This window comes from Saccostrea cucullata, unplaced genomic scaffold (assembly GCF_032062105.1).
Source record: "Saccostrea cucullata isolate Sc308-1 unplaced genomic scaffold, CSIRO_AGI_Scuc_v1 ctg848, whole genome shotgun sequence".
NCBI classification, from domain to species: domain Eukaryota; kingdom Metazoa; phylum Mollusca; class Bivalvia; order Ostreida; family Ostreidae; genus Saccostrea; species Saccostrea cuccullata.
Genome location: NW_026941208.1, coordinates 81,202 through 96,843, shown reverse-complemented (window position 1 = coordinate 96,843; position 15,642 = coordinate 81,202). Strand labels below are relative to the sequence as shown.

Here is a 15,642-nt window from a genome sequence, read left to right as displayed (position 1 = left end):
AAATTTCTGTAAAATTCTTTCCCAAAAAGTATAGAACCTCAAGGGTGTGATCAAGGCTATGAGTGTATTCACATTCCAATGAACAACGTTTTTTTTCCAGAAAAAGTTTATTCATTCCACAAAGCTCTAGATCTACGCAAGTGATGAAATACTATAAAATTTTTATTGTTAAAGAGTCAGTTTTTACAATATAAATACTCAGTATCTTACAGTCAATGGTTTTGGGATCAAAATTTTTGTTAATTTTGTTTTTTACTTTTGCAGCCATTTCTGTTATTGACTATTCAAAATGTGCAGAGAAAAAAATCAATTTTGAGAATAAATTGTGGACAAACGTTTTTTCTTTGATTTTTATTGATTTTTTAAAGTTCTTCCCTTATTTTTTACATGACTAGCATGTTAATATGCCTCTGGATTTTTCCTCTTTTCTCTCATGCTTATAAAGTTTTATACCAGCAAAATTATTGGTTAGGGATTTCGAATGTAAAACGTGAAATTTGATATGTCACCAAACATGAATGGATTTTACCAGCAAAATGATTGGCTAGGGATTTCGAATGTAAAACATCACCAAACATGCATGGATTATACCAGCAAAATGATTGGCTAGGGATTTAGATTGTAAAACGTGAAATTTGATATGTCACCAAACATGCATGGATTATGCATCAATGGATGCACACTTCCAGTGTGGTTTAAAATATATTTTATTCATAGAATTGGATTGAACAGCAGGCATAAATGCCTATGATCGTTCTCTCCATATACAGTGTACTTTGAAATGAAAAAGGGAAAAGATAACAAACAGAGATTAAACCCAAAAAAATTTAAAACAACAAATCTGTAAGGAACCTGCTGGAAATTCTAGCGTTGTGAGCAGGTGCCTAAGATAAGTAACTATTCCCTGTTGATCAGCCACACCTGCTTGAGCTCTATGTAAGGATCAAGTAGACGGAACATTTCTTTGTCAGTTTAAAAACAAAGGTCTAACAATAGGAATGAAGCAATTCAGCCAAAATACATCCAAATTTAAGGTTAGATTTGCTAACAAGGTTACTATCAAGACCATCGAATTTACGAATTGCTGACTTTTCATGAGGTTATTGAAATCCCTGAAACATCATCCCATCATGTCAAAAGACTTTTTTTTTGTGGTTTAGAAATTGATCGTACAATACTTTTGAGCATTACATACATAATGAGAAAACGTTATTATATGCAGGAGATCGCAGAATATAGCTGAACAAATAAGGAAATACTGAATTCATCTCGTTTGTCATTCAATCTAATTTTAGGTTGGTATTAAGGTTTATCATCTTTAGTCAGTAAAACATAACAAAATGAAGAAAAAATGTGTTATCTTTTACTTTAAGTTCACTGGGATATATCGAGTTAACGTTTGAATGGAAGAAACCATTGTTCACTGAAAATACGTCGGGGATATATCTTAATGTCGTGTTAAAGGCCACAGCAAGTGTTTGTTTCTTCTCATATATTTTGTTTTCATATAAATTATGCAGAATTTGTCAAAAACTTATGCGTGAAGAGAAAAAAACACCTGCTGTGTAATTTAAGTCGACATTTAGATATATCGACGAATTATTGTCATTTAACAATGGTAATTTCCATTCTTACATGTATGTTGATAGGATATATCCTGGGGAGCTTGAGATAAAAGATACCACAGAGGCTGACACATCTGTTTCAAATTTAAATTTTGCTTGAAAAAGAGGTTAATGGTAATCTAACAACCAATCTCTATGATAAACGTGATGACTAACTTTTCTATCGTCAACTTCCGTTACTTATGCAGCAATATACCTTCATCACCTGCTTACGGAGTTTATATATATCTCAATTGATTCGATACGCAAGTGCAAGCTCTACGTTTGAACAATTTCTAAAACGAGATAAATTATTGACAAACAAGTTCATAAAACAAGAATATCAGCAGTCTTCTTGAAAGTCATCATTTCGTAAGTTATATGGTCGATACAATGACCTTGTCAGCAAATACATTTTATCATTGAGTCAAATGCTGACTGACGTTTTCCATACTTATTGTTAGTCCATTATTTACACACTGAATTGACGACGGATTTTCCCGTCATTTCCCGATCATGAAAAGGAGCACACGGCGGGTGTGACCGGTCGGAAGGGGATGCTCACTACACCATGACATCTAATCTCACCTCTCATGTTTTGGAGGTCTGTGTCCTCTGCTCCTATTTTGTATTGTTTTATGGACTTTTGATCATGAATATTGTTTGTTATCTCCACATGTTTCATGTATAACATTTTGAATAAATTTTGTTTCATGTGAATGCAAAAAATGCGTCTGCTAACAATGGGTTGCATTTGAATTCCGACAGGCTGTTCAAAGGAATACATAGATATTGTTAATCAGAAACCCAGCTTTAAGGATGTTTTAATAAAAACCATGCACTGAAAGAAAATTAAGGACTTTCACAGAGTCTTTATTGAAAAGTGTCATTTTGCACCTCCTATTTACTTTTTGACCCTACACATATTTTGGGTTTCCTATAGCAAAACATGGGCACCCATCTCTTATCTGCAACTCCTCCTACCACTGAAGAAAATTTAATTATACATGTGTACTTTATCAGTAAACAAACATTATTTTAAAGATGGCTTCACTTTTGTATGATTAAGTCTTTCTGATCAACGATTGTCTGGATAAGTCCGTCTGTGATGTGTCGTCTATAAACTTTTCACATTTTAGACGTAATTTCAAAATAAAACCACTAGGTCAATTTCAACTAAGCATGCTACAAATAGCATCCTTGGGTAAAGGGGGTTTAAATTTGTTCAAAAGAAAATCAACACCCTCTTATAAAGGAGACAAAATTAAGAGTTGAAACGTTTATATCCTCAAAATAACCTCTAGGCCAGAATGGATGGAACCTGACACGTAAAATCTCCATCAATTTCAGTAAATTCAGGACTGAAATACTGTATAGGGCTACAATGGGTACACAATAATTTTATATAAAAATAACAAAAATGATCACAGCAAACCCATGTTTTATGTGGAAGCATAATCAGGTAGCGTAGATTCAAGTTTTCAAGTTTGTTAAAATAATTACCCAAAGGACTAGTGATAGACCACAAGGGGAGACCAAAGCATTGCATAGGAAACGTCATTAAAAATTATATGGGAATACATAGAAGAAAATCTCCTAAGAAAGCAAAATATTGATTGGTCATACCTAAATGGAAGCATCTTTGAACTCAGGAATATATTTTATTGGATGCGTATTAAATAATTACTCTGTAGGTAGTGCTGGTTCGCACTAGTAATATTTTGATACCTTAATTGTAAAATTTGAGAACCAGCACGCTTTTTGTGCAAATAGTACTGCGTATACTTTTTTCAATGAGAGACAGTGTAATAGCTCAACGGTTGTCGAGCTTCAGATCTACAGCTATCCACAGGTTTTGTGGATTCGGAGACATTTTAGACAAACGTTTTGGTTTTAAGGGAATAAATAATTTTATAAAACTTAAAGTAGGAACAGCAAGAATTGAGAAAGGTATATGAGTGTTGTGACCCACGTTCTTTAATTTTTTTATTTTATAAAAATCGCTAGTTTTTGTTACATATATGAAGATACACTATAACAAGTATGAAAAGGTTGACATACAATGACAATGCTTATAGAAAAGTGGTGAAAAGGTAATATATTTTACTGTTTTCTCAGTCAAAATGTTACTCAATATTTGTTGCGCCTCAGACAGGTTCAAAAGTTGACAATACACATCCTTGAGATAAATACAGTGTCGGTCCACAAACTAGTTAAGACGTCTAGACTTTTGAAAGTTCCTATCCTTAAACTCCACTTTTTGTTTTGCATAATCTGCTCAGATACGATGAAATGCAGTCAATGTATTGTTTTACTCCTCTTTGAATAAACGCAAGCTTCTTAGTTAACCTAGGAGGAGTTTTAAAATATCTAGGTAATATGAATATGCATAAACTTAAAGCCACACTAGTATTTACAATTAATCTTGATAAACTCATTTTGTAAGATACCCGGTATTTTTTTTTTTAAATATTTATCACAAAATTGTAAATGTCATGAAATATACAATGTTGTATTTTATCAATGAATTGCTTTACTGACCATAGACTATAAGGACTATCAAACAACTACATGTACACTCTATGACAAACGCGATCACGTCAAGTTCTCCTTATTTTGAATTACCTGGATTTGGTGGTTACATCTCTCAAATTCATATTCCCCACTTAGGAACATGATCTTAGTACGATCAATTTTTAAACCAGTGTATGCTATTGACCAGTAAGTTGATGTTACGGAATTCCAACAACCTTGGTTAATGTCAGAATTATTTTATTGATTACCATAAGGGATATAATATAACGACCTTGTTACATGTAGCAAATATTCTTCTTCTGGGTTTTATTTGGCTGCTGTGTTTCAAACTGTGTATATTTTGTTTTCATTCTTGACATTTGATTGTGGAATGATCCTGACCAATATATAGGGCCACTGACGGGTGTGACTGGACAACAGGGGGTGCCTTCTCCTACTTGGCACTTCTTGTCGATCAGCTCTAGAACATCTGAGGGCGCATTTTTTTTCTCAATCTACCAATTTAAATTAATTGTTTTGAAATAAATTACAGTTCGTAATCTTCATCTTTTTATAATTGTTAAAATGCTCCATTGCCCTGTATATATGTTAGAAAAAGTATGAATAAATCGTTCTGACAATGACAAATACCAACATTTCTCGAACAATGTTGATGAATTCCAGGTGTGCATTTTTTTTTTAGCACACAATCGCTACAATATGCCTCAACCTTTCAGCAACCTATGGCACTGTGTTACGTGAATTAGAAAAAGACAGAAGGAAAGGGAAAATCAACAACAATGTAAAACAGAAAATTGAATATTTATTATATTAAATTCCACTCGGATTGTGCATGGGGGCTCATCCTATCCCCCATGATCATGTTGACTACTTAGTACTACAGCGAAATGCTTCAATAGAAACACATGATAAATATGACCAAACATGGCTTTGCTGTTCTTGAGACATGTGATAAGTTTGCTAGATATTTTTCCAATGCATTCCTATATAAAACTTTGATTCCGAAAAACTATCTTGCCTTACAACGACGACAGACAGCTGATTAATTTTAAGCTTACTTAACCTTCGTCTGTACTGACAAATCCTGATGAAGACTTTCAAAGAGAGCGTTATTGTAACAATACATATTCGCATCTTCATCACCATGTCAAATAACCTATATTAATAAAAACAGGTAAATTGTAGAGAATGAAGTTGAAGAAATCTTCTTTACATTAATTTGAATTGAAATATATTAAATTTATATCCGTCTGTGTTAATCAAACGATGGAGGTATTCATAAATTGCAGGAGGAAGCCCAAGTTTCTTTGTTTATATAACCCAGCCGTGTAAGCAGTTTACTGCATGCGTTAAATCATACACTACCTTAGTTAATGTTTAATCTTCCAGCTTATTGCTTGCTGTTGCCCCCAGTTAAATACAAGTGATTTTTTATGTTTTTATATATCTCTGTGCCCTCGAGAGGAAAAAAAAGGAGTCTGCTATTTTTATCTGATCGGCCGACTTATCTCTGAGGTCGAACCCCGTTTCTTGTTCATTAAACGAAATTATATAACGATTACATAATCTTATTTCTAAATGTGTACCTGTGGACCAAGAAAAGAAGATGTAGTGTGGGTAAGTAAAAGACTTCTTCGTGATATATCCTATACTTTTCACCCCTTCCATGGCAAAGATTTAAGCATTTCTGGACATGTTGATATATAGATTTCGATGCATTTTTTTTAATGTTTAATTTTTGTATATACTAATGTTTATATATTCTGAAATCAGGTATTGTGTAGTTTCTGAAAATGAGTATAAAAATATAATTTAAGTTGCCATGGCAACGAAATACAACATAATCATTAATCATGGTGGAATTCCCATTTATTCAAGACTGAGTTTCATTCTAGTTTTTTTTTTTTTTTTTTTTGATTCGTTAAATAAAGTAAAAATATTTCATTGTTGTGTTGAAAATTATGAGCATGTTGTACATTTTTTAAAGCAATTTTAAGTATTGTGGGGGGATGGGGTGGGGTTTGGAGGTATCACCAGAACTTAGCATTTTTACACACAATTTGTTACCCCTGCATTGATTTCGATAATGGCAAAATCGCTCAAATAGTGCGTAAAGTTTAACTCAAGTTAGCAAAAAACTGGTACAATCAATAAAAAAATTCTGTATATTCTTTTTTGTAATTATTTTCTCTTTCCAACAGTGCTAGATTCTGATATTTGCAGTATTAACAAAGTTATGAATGTTTTTACACTCTATACTCGTTTTTCAAATCAGATGCGTAGAAATGCGTATATGCCATGTAAGGGGTTAAACATCGTCTTAGGAAACACTCATAAAATTTTTCTAACCTTGTTAATTATTAGTTAATTGAAAACACTTAGTCTGTAATATGTATGTTAGAGAGAAAATGCAATTTTTTTCCTTCATCATAACAGTAAACATTACGAAAGCCGGATAGGCTTATTTCTGAAAAGAAAAAAAAATATTTAACTCGTTATAACGAATTAATTATCTCGTTATAACGACTTAGTTATCTCGTTATAACGAATTAGTATCTCGTTATAACGAGTTAATTATCTCGTTATAACGAATTAATTATCTCGTTATAACGACTTAGTTTTAGCTCGTTATTACGACTTAGTTATCTCGTTATAACGAGTTAGTTATCTCGTTATAACGAATTAGTTATCTCGTTATAACGAGTTAGTTATCTCGTTATAACGAGTTAATTATCTCGTTATAACGAGTTAGTTATCTCGTTATAACGAGTTAATTAACTCGTTTTAACGAGTTAGTTATCTCGTTATAATGAGTTAGTTATCTCGTTATAACGAGTTAGTTATCTCGTTATAACGAGTTGGTTATCTCGTTATAACGAGTTAATTATCTCGTCATAACGAGTTAATTAACTAGTTATAACGATTTAGTTATCTCGTTATAACGAGATAATTATCCCGTTATAACGAAATAATAAGTTACCCCTCTATTTTCAAATTTAATAGCAATAAAGGAATTAAAAATGGCTGTAGTTTTAATGCCATTAATGTTTACTTGATAATTATCAGTCGTAATTAACTTAAAATTGATAAAAATTTGCAAGTTTATTAATCCTGAACGATCTTGCTGTCAATAATCACAGTTTGATAGTATAATCAATGTCTAAGTACCTAAATTATACATTATAATAGAAAGCTAAGGCAGGCGTTAATACAACATATATTGTATACACTTACAGTGTGATACATATTATTTTGAGAGTCAGAAATGTTTAGAAGAAGGGGGATATGGAGTCATCAGCAATAAGGTCATGGGCGTAAAATTCGGGGGCTACTCCCCACTCATAACATAACATAACAAGGCAGTCATAAGTTTTCGTATACATGTGCATTTATTTGTCTTCGGACTTTCAAGTAAACAACACGAATCAACTGCATCGTTTATACATAAACGAACTTCAATTACAGGCACAACCCCTAAAAAAAACAAACTAGTTTTTCAATAAAAATCTTTATTATACACACTATATAAACAAACTAGATCGACTCGGTTTTATATGCTATACTTCCCATCACTTAGACATATCAATTTTAGACAAGTCTTAACTTGTAATAACGAGAAAATTAACTCGTTATAACGAGAAAAATTAACTCGTTTTAACGAGATAACTAAGTCGTTATAACGAGATAACTAAGTCGTTATAACGAGATACTAACTCGTTATAACGAGATAATTAACTCGTTATAACGAGATAACTAACTCGTTATAACGAGATTAGTAACTCGTTATAACGAGATATTTAACTCGTTATAACGAGATAACTAAGTCGCTAAACGAGATACTAACTCGTTATAACGAGATAACTAACTCGTTATAACGAGATATTTAACTCGTTATAACGAGATACTAACTCGTTATAACGAGATAATTAACTCGTTATAACGAGATAACTAAGTCGTTATAACGAGTTAATTTTTTTTTATCTTCTCAGAATTGAGCTTATCCGGCTTTCGTAAAACATTGCATGGTGATTTAACGAAAATTTTGCCGTTTACCTTGATACTTTTTTTTAACTTGATAAATACATTTAATCCAAAAAGATAGGGGCGGTGCTTTTTTTCTCTCCACTATTCCTTAAAAAGCTAACCACTATTATGTGGTTTTAGTCTGATTAAAACCACCCCATTCTCCTGTGTGAAAGTAGAAGGGGACTAGTATTATTCAGATTGACATGGTTTGTAATTGCAATACTTAATCACGTTTAAGGTTTTCATATTCATATTTAAATTTAGTATTTGGTCATTTACTTACATTGTCATTGGCCATTTGCAAAATCATTTGGTAAAATTATTCTGATTGTGCACATGTACACAAGTACTCTAAAATTGATATTTAAAAGATGTGTGAGTTTCTAATTGACAATATATATTTTGTTTTGGGAGACCAGGTCTTCTAACAATCCCTTGATATTCCTATTTTCAATTTTGTATTCATATGAAGCAAAAATTGTTCAAAATTTTATAAATGAAAAGAAGAAAACACCTGTTGTGGCTTTCAACTCAACATTTAGATACATCGACCGCGTATTGGCAATTAACAATGCTTATATCCATTCATATGTCGACACGATATGTACCAGTGAGCTTGAAATAAAAGATACTGCAGAGTCTGACACATCTGTTTCATATTTGGATATTAGAAAAAATGACATTAGTGGTTATTTAACATCAAAGCTTTATGATAAACGTGATGAAATTAACTTTTTCAATCTTCAATTGCAACGTTTAACCTTTACTTATGCAGCAACATACCCTTATCGTCTACATACGGGGTTTATATCTCTTAGTTGCTTCGATACGCAAGAGCATGTTCCACGTATGAACAATTTCTAAAGCGAAGAAAGTTATCAACTAACAATTTGATAAAAACAAGAATATTAACAGTCTCGTTTAAGGAAATCATTTTTCGGTCGATACAATGATCTTGTCAGCAAATACTTTTATTCTATAATTAAATCAAATGTTGACTGGCGTTTTTCATAGAAATTTTAAAACCATTATTTACACACTGATTTGTCGACGGATTTGTCCGTTATTTCGTGATCATGACAAGGAGCACACGGCGGGTGAGACTCGTTGACAGGGGATGCTGACTTCTCCATAACACCTGATCCCACCTCTGGTTTTCTGGAGGTCAGTGTTTGCTCTGCTCTTAATGTGTTTTGTGTGGAAGGAATTTTGAGTTTGAATACTGTTCGTTATTTCCATATATTTCATTCATTTGTACCTGATCTGACACTTAAAATACATTGCCTAACTTCATAACTATCAAATTATTATTTCATACTATAGTAATGCGATTTCCTGACCATCTACCCTTTTAAAATACAATTTAATAGATATTGTCTATCTTTATATGTTTTTGTTACAACATGCAGAGAATGAATGCTGCAATGAGTAAAAGAATGTAGCAATAATTAATTCAATCCAGCGATGTTATCCATTCAAAACCAACATCACAAAAAGCACCCACTGTGCATTCTGCTGAAGTGATGTTACCATGAATTTTGACATTGGAAAATTTCATTTGTAAGAGAAAGCATTGGTACATGAACTTATACTGATATATAAAAGAATTCCTGGGACAATTTGAATTCTATTTAGTCATATTTTTGTAAATTGGATCCCTTTGTATCTAGCTGTGGGGAATGACATGCATTACACAATGTATAATTTGTTCTTTTCACACCCTGTTCTCTTATTGTATGAGAAAGACTATAGTAATATTAATATGCTTGGAATTCAGGCAAACGCATAAGTATTTGAGCTGCACCCAGTCAACTACGTGCATTTCTTCTAAAACACTAGTCTTGTACATGAAGCAGGTGTTTCAAAGAAATTCTTTTTCAGCTTGATTGAGACGTACATTCTGAGAAAGATAGACTGTAATTGCTTTTAGTTTTTTTTACTATCAATCTTTTGTCGTTATTTAAACAAAAAATAATTATAGATTACTGTAGTTTACTAAAGTAAACACAAACGTACTTTTATACTTTGATTTACTATGGGACTTTTCTCTGCATTTTTTTCTGAGAATAGTGAGTATAAAAGATCTTAAATTTGATACCAATGATGTAAAATTTGTAAATCATATATCAAAATAATTCAAATAACATTTTCATTAAATATTTTACAAATTAAATATATAACAAATATGTATGTATGGATATTGAACATAAAATATGACAATCTGATACGATATAAAAATACCTTGATTTACTATAGTACAGTCATGTAAAAACTTTGATATTACAGTTACCTTTAGTAAATTAGTTATAGTTATCAAAAAATCGCTTATTTCTTTTTGATATACACCAAATGTACAAGTACTGATATTTTAATTACATCAAGATCATTCTATTACAACTTTCTGGAACTGGCGAGTTTGAGGGAAATAACAAAATATGACAAGTATAACTTTATAAAATTACAATTCATTTAAGTGGAGAGAGCTTATATAAGCGAACTCCGAACCGTGGCTTGAGACGATGGGAAATTGTTATCTTTTAATAATTTAGAATATTGATATTTGCGTCTTTTACAAAAACAAATATCAAACTAATCCATTCAACCATTAGATTAAATTGCAGCAAGTGCCGTACTTAAGTGACCTAATTTTAATGGAGAAAATAGAGATCGAGATTGACGTTCTTCTAACTTTTTCCTGTGTTAAGTGTTTGGGTTTTTTTGTGGGACAGGAACCGACGCAAGTTTAGAAAAAATACTCCTTACTTCCCAATCATTTCTTGCATTCTCTCACATTGAATGTTCAAGCAACTACATTAAGTGCGTCGAGTATCTTCTACATCGGTGAGTGTGGATTTTTATAATGATGTGATTTTCCCATTAAGTATTTCATTCATGAAAGTCACAATTCTATGTTGGAAAGTGTCAAATTTGTCAGGATCCTGAAATTAAAAAAAATGGGTAAAAACTGAAACCAAAGTTCTAAAACGTATGTACATTTTTAAAACTTTATTTCAAATACATATTTACTAATAGATTTTTGTATCAAATTTCTGGGTGTTGCTAAAACGCGGAACGGAAAACGGAACGGAAAGCGGAACGGAACGGAAAACGGAATGTATTATTTTGGATTAAATCACTTAAAATACACAGATTTTATCATAAATGATCTATTTTGTACATATTCAATCCACCACTATTAAAAACAAGTTGATTTTGTCATGCTCAGTCTCTTATTTACGAAAATCGCTAACATAACAGTCACCTAGAATCGAATTTGAAAAGGGGGGATAAACGAACTTGAAAAGAATTTGACAAGCAAAAGCACAAAAAGAAGACCATTGTTTGGTTCGGGAGGGGGGGGGGGATAAAACACAAAAAGAAAACAATTGTTTGAGTCGGGTAGGGAATAAGTTCCAACTCCAACATCTTTCAGTACATTTTTTTTACACTAACTTTAATACTACCATGGACCTATATACTAACTTAGTATACATATAGGTCCCTGATACTACATTAGTTACATTAACAAAAAGTATGAAGATGTTCAACTTGACCGAACATTTCCGTAGTAAATAGGTTTTGACTGGGGGGGGGGGGGTATTTGATATCTAGATGAACAATGGAAAGAGAAATAAAATGTAAAAATAGAATTATTAAGATTACGTTTATGGCAAACCTTTACGGCAAGCTCGAATAAACATCTCTTATACACACTGGTTATTAAAATTTATTCAAAAGAGAGTCGCTTTCTATATATTTAAATTCTGGATAGACAAAGTTGGAAAACTTTCATGTGGTAGATATAATACAGAATCTTTGCATTCAATGAAGTTAAATTTTTTGTGTATTTTTGGGAGGGGTGTATATGAATGACCCCGTAAAAATGAGTTTGTTCTTCCGCTCAACGGAAAGATCTGAGAAGTTGTAACAGGAAGCTCTCTTTTTGTGTCCAACATATATAAAATGTTTAATAGATCAATTTTTAATGTTGCTGTGTACTTGACAGACCCGAAACTGCCACTCCCCCTTTCATGATTCGCGAATTCGACACTGCGTGTATAATCTGAATATCATAAGTACTTTCTACAGACATTGACACTGGAAACAAATTGAAAGAAGGGGGGGGGCAGGGGGGTCAGTAAAAAAATTCCAACATACAACAAATTTGACAAGCCAAAATAAGGGGCATATGCCCTTTGCCCAAACACGAAAATCCTATTTCGTGTGTGTGTGTGTGTGTTGGGGGGGGGGGGTCGAATTTCTTTCAGTACCATTTTTTCCACGGAGGGTGTGTATGACTCATGAATATATAATAGTTTACAATTAATTTTTATCAGAAATGATTTTTACAACAAGAATATTGCTCTTTTATGTGATTTATATCTAATCTATTTTATTTGTTCGACAAAAATTTTCCGTTTTCCGTTCCGTTCCGCTTTCCGTTCCGTTTTCCGTTCCGCGTTTTAGCAACACCCCAAATTTCTGTAGCTTATCAGACATTCAGATTTCACAATTATAAGAAAAGCTGTGTAGCAATACATATGTATCGACGTTATTTGAACATGGGAAATGATCTCAGTATCGAATACAACTGAATTTCAGTGAAAGTGTAGATAAGGTCAATTTCCAAATTAACGTTGTGTTTTATTTAATAGAAGAGAATAAGTATTTTTTTTCTATACTAAAATGATAACCAAATAATCTAATACATCCTCACACATTTGGGGTTATGTCAACCTTTAGTACTTCCTGTTTATAAGTACTTTAGAGTACTTTTTAAGTTGAGTATGATAGGAAAGTAAATGAAGTTTGTCGTATATTTAATAACTGGTCGGCAAACAGTATTTTTTTTTATTTGATGAGGGGAATTCTTACATCGTAGTACTTGTACTTGTATACAGTTATTTCTGAAAATTTTGCGTCCATTTTTATATATGTGTAGAGAATAGCATGTTAAACTCTTGTATATGGTTTATTTACGGTTTATTGGGAGTAAATGTGACTTTTTATAGTACCTGTAGGCTCCTTGAGGTAAACATTTAATAGATTTTTCTGAACAACAAATGCCCGATGACCATCTGTCCGTTAGTTGATCTGTGAATCAACAGCAAATTAAACATCTTTGAGTAAAGGGGATTTTAAACTGGTAACATGTAAATAAACGGTCATATCGCTATCTTAGCGTATGTTTTGAGAAAGGGTGAACATGTAGTGTCTTCTAAGGAATTATTTAACAAGGGATAGAACTTTTACAAGACATTTTACAAGACATTAGACATAATTTCTCCTCCCTAGGACGTACCCACAATTGGGGATGCAACTTTCACTTAATGAGGCCCAATCTAGTTGGAATTACGAAAACGGAATGATAAAAAAATTGATTCTTGGAAATAAATTTGTATGTATTATGCTATGAAAAATTAGAATGAAATTCTGTTACCTTGCCTTTATTGTAGTCAAATGGGGACACTTTCCGGATATGGACCATTTTTCATGTTTTTATACACAATTATATACATAAACTTCACAATAAACAAAGGAAATGACAAATTGAAAAAAAAATAAATGATGAAATGTTTTGATTTTTATATATATCATGCAATTTGCATCTCTCTTTTAAAAAATGAAAAGAAAATCGGAGGTAGCCTTTATTGCAGTGAAAAGGGGGCATATCAAAACACAAAAATAGGGCTTATTTTATGCAACTAGATATTTAATAAGTTGCAATAGGTTTACATGGCATCAAGGAACGATTGTAATACGTATTAGTTTTTTTTAATTATATCATTCTTACATTATGACATAATTTTCTCTTTATGCTCAATAAAAAATGATGAGTATAAACACTTCAAAGTGTTGGAGGAGAAAGACTAAAATCGTTTACTTTTGGTTGCAAATTGAAATAGAACAAGATAAAATTAATGAATCTGTACCAAGAAATTGTTACCACAAAATGAATTATGTTTCAAAGTTGTTTATTAATTTAAAAAAATATTTTCTAAAAACATGTAAGTAATAAAAATGCAAGAATTAGCCAGCTTTCAAAAAGCACAGTCAAAATCAGCGAAACATTTTAGCGCAATTTGACGTCATTTTTATTGTGACGTTATTGTATTCAATTGTGACGGCAGTCCAGGGTATTGTGACGTGCCTAAGTTGACGCTGCGTTAAAACGTATGCGCAGATCAAGTAGATCGGGTCTCGTTAAGGACAAATATGTATTTTCAAACTTTCTGAAGAACAAGGCCATAATATTAGACAAGCTAATAAGCAGGCATTCTCACAAGGTACACATTCCTACTTGATAAAATTGTAACACAAGATGTAAAAATGCAACGGTCGAGACCGGGATCATAAGCAGGGTCTAGTTCGCTTCATTTTTCTCCTCTCTCGTTACAATTAGTGCCATGACCGGATGTGACACTTGAAAGACCAGTCAGGGCAGAGCCTGGGGTGTTGGTCTTTTCGGGGGACGTTTATACATGTACAATCTTTTAATGTAGGCGCTGTCTTGTTTGATATTAAAATTGAAATTTTCTCCATTTACATGTATGTTGTTAATTGTAATTCTCAAGTGCCCTTTTTTAAAAATAAATAATTTTACGAATGATTGGAATGTAGTTTTAAGCTTAGAACTCGTTATTGGTTCTAGCTTTTGCAAAATAAAATAGAAAAGTATGCGTTTTCTGCCTGTTTGTCAGTTATAATCATTTTTGTCTAGGGATCCCCCCAATGTTACCGTATATACTCGCCTATAAGTCGGTATTTTGGGAGTTAAATATTGGTCTAAAACTCTATGTCCGACTTATAAGCGAGTCATAAAAAGATTGGTATTTTTCTGGAGGCTGTAAGGTAGTGTCTCATTTGCATTTCCCACGATTATCAAAGAAAGCATCTTGGAGTATGGAAGATAATTTATGTATTCTTAGAAGAGGTATTTCTCTTATAAATTTCATCCAAATTTTATTAAGCTTAACCTCGTTCCTGAGTAGAGAACATTTAGAGACTTACATTTTTCACCTATATAAAATGTATCTGTAAAGGTCTTTGAAAGCATTCCCCCTCCCACAGTTTTTGTCCGATTTCAGTAAATTTTGATAAACATGCAACTACACTGTGCTTTCGTTAAACATTTGGATATATGGTTACTCTGACTTTAAAATTTTCTACTCTTCTTACAGTTTTGAGCCGATTTCATTGAGCCATGACAAAACAGCAGATAGTACAAAGATACATTATCTTCTCTTTATCGTTTTCTTAATTTTGGATTTTAATTTCATTTTGATTTTTCCATTGTTATTGGAAAGAGAAATGTTTGTTTCCGATTTAAAAAGTAATGAAGCGTAATGCATAATAATTCACTAACACGTCTAAGTGTAAAAGTTGAAAAATGTTTCAAAGTCCAAATGTTTCTTTTAATTGATTAAATATCGTTTAACGTCCCATTCGAGAATTTTCACTCATACAGAGACGTCAC

General features: G+C 32.2%; 1 protein-coding gene across 2 annotated transcripts in view; it reads left to right on the top strand.

Moving 5' to 3' along the window:
* The first annotated feature begins 5,662 nt into the window (after positions 1-5,662).
* LOC134257419 (uncharacterized) overlaps positions 5,663-15,642 on the top strand; it is a 51,071-nt gene continuing 41,091 nt past the window's right edge. The window contains exon 1 of one of the 2 annotated variants that reach the window (XM_062740037.1): positions 5,663-5,756. The gene's annotated coding sequence lies outside the window, so the exon portion shown is untranslated. Of the gene's footprint in view, positions 5,757-10,890; positions 11,007-15,642 lie in introns of those variants that run through there. The other variant, XM_062740035.1, reaches the window with a different exon arrangement.